This window comes from Bison bison, unplaced genomic scaffold (genome assembly GCF_000754665.1).
Source record: "Bison bison bison isolate TAMUID 2011002044 unplaced genomic scaffold, Bison_UMD1.0 scf7180017864290, whole genome shotgun sequence".
Lineage (NCBI taxonomy): Eukaryota > Metazoa > Chordata > Mammalia > Artiodactyla > Bovidae > Bison > Bison bison.
Genome location: NW_011494862.1, coordinates 2,689,393 through 2,691,990, shown reverse-complemented (window position 1 = coordinate 2,691,990; position 2,598 = coordinate 2,689,393).

The following is a 2,598-nucleotide window of genomic DNA, read 5'->3' as shown; positions in this document are numbered from 1 at the left end:
GTAATGCTCAAAATTCTCCAAGCCAGGCTTCAGCAGTATGTGAACCGTGAACTTGCTGATGTTCAAGCTAGTTTTAAAAAAGGCAGAGGAGCCAGAGATCAAATTGCCAACATCCGAATAGCCATCATTAAAAAGTCTACAGATATGAATGCTGGAGAGGGTATAAAAAAAAGGGAACCCTCCTCCACTGTTGTTGTGAAGTGAAAGCTGCTCAGTCGTGTTCGACTCTTTTGCAACCCCATGGATGATACAGTCCATGGAATTCTCCAGGCCAGAATACAGGAGTGGGTAGCCTTTCCCTTCTCCAGGGGATCTTCCCAACCCAAGGATCGAACCCAGCCCTCCCGCATTGCAAGTGGATTCTTTATCAGCTGAGCCACAAGGGAAGCCCAAGAATACCGGAGTGGGTAGCCTATCCCTTCTCCAGGGGATCTTCCCCACCCAGGAATCAAACCAGGGTCTCCTGCATTGCAGGCGGATTCTTTACCATCTGAGCTATCAAGGAAGCCCTCCACTGTTGTTGGGAACATAAATTTGTGCAGCCACTATGGAAAACAATATGGAAATTCCTCAAAAGTTAAAAATAGATTTGCCCCATGATCCAGCAATCCCACTCCTGGGTGTATATCTAGACAAAAATATAATTCGAAAAGATCCATGCACCCCTCTGTTCACAGCAGCACTATTCACAGTAGCCAAAACATGGAAACAACCTAAATGTCCATCACAGACGAGTGGATAAAGAAGATGTGGTGCATATATATACTGCAATGGAATACTACTCAGCCATGAAAAGAATGAAATAATGCCATTTGCAGCAACATGGGAAGACCTAGAGATTATCATTGGAGAAGGCGATGGCACCCCACTCCAGTACCCTTGCCTGGAAAATCCCATGGATGGAGGAGCCTGGTGGGCTGCAGTCCATGGGATTGTGAAGAGTCAGACACGACTGAGGGACTTCACTTTCACTTTTCACTTTCATGCATTGGAGAAAGAAATGGCAACCCACTCCAGTGTTCTTGCCTGGAAAATCCCAGGGACAGGAAGCCTAGTGGGCTGCCGTCTATGGGGTCTCACAGAGTCAGACACAACTGAAGAGACTTAGCAGCAGCAGCAGCAGAGATTATCATACTAAGTGAAGTAAACCAGAAAGAAAAAAAGCAGATACCATGTGATATCACTTATGTGTGGAATCTAAAATATGACACTAAAGAACTTATCTATGCAAAATAAACAGACTCAAAAACATAGAAAATAGATTTGTTGCCAAGGGCGGGTGGGATGGTTTAGGAATTGGGGATTAGTAGATGCAAATGATTATATATAGAATGGATAAACAACAAAGGAGTACCGTATAGTACAGGGAACTATATTCAATGAAAGTGAAAGTGAAGTGTTAGTCACTCAGTCATGCTCGACTCTTTGTGACCCCACGGACTGCAGCCCACCAGGCTCCTCTGTCCATGGGATTTTCCAGGCAAGGATACTGGAGTGGTTTGCCATTTCTTTCTCCAGGGGACCTTGCCAACCCAGAAATCGAACCAGGGTCTCCTGCACTATAGGCAGATTCTTTACCAACTGAGCAATAAGCCATAACTGAAAGGAATTTGAAAAAGAATATATACATATGTATAACTGAATCACTTTCCTGTACAGCAGAAATTAACAAAACATTGTAAATGAACTATTCTTCAATTAAATACATTTTTAAAAATAAAACAAAATTTTGGTGTTTTTATTGATTTACATTCTTTTCAGCAGTATACTGTTGGCCCTCGGTAGCCACACATTCAACCAACCTTGGGCCAAAAATATTAAGAGAAAAAACTCGAGGAAGTTCCAAAAGGCAAAACTTGAATTGCTGCACAGTAGTTACTATTTAAGTAGTATTTACAGGCATATTTCTGAGATATTTTTGGTTTGGTTCCAGACCACTAAAATAAAGCAAATATTGCAATAAAGCAAGTCACATGAATTTTTTTGTTTCCCAGTACATAAAAAAATGATGCTTATTCTATACCATAGACTGTTATCTGTACAACAGTAGTGTGTCTAAAAAAGTACATAACTTAATTAAAAGTATTGTTTTAAAAAAAATGCTAACCATCATCTGAGACTTTAGCAATTTTTGAAATTTTTGCAATAGTAACAAAGGTCACTGATCACAGATCACCTTAAGTATGATCATGATGAAAAAATGTAAAATATTGCAACAATTATCAAAATGTGACATAGAGACAGGAAGTGAGCAGATGGTATTTGGAAAATGGCACCAATAGGTTGCTAGGTCCAGGGTTACTACAAACCTTTGATTAGTGCAGTTCAGTTCAGTTCAGTCACTCAGTTATGTCCAGAACCCATGGACTGCAGCACATCAGGCTTCCCTGTCCATCACCAACTCCTGGAGTTTAAACTCATGTCCACTGAGTCGGTGATACCATCCAAACATCTCATCCTCTGTCGTCCCCTTCTCCTCCCACCTTCAATCTTTCCTAGCATCAGGGTCTTTTCAAAGGAGTCAGCTCTTTGCATCAGGTGGCTAAAGTATTGGAGTTTCAGCTTCAGCATCAGTCCTTCCAATGAATATTCAGAATC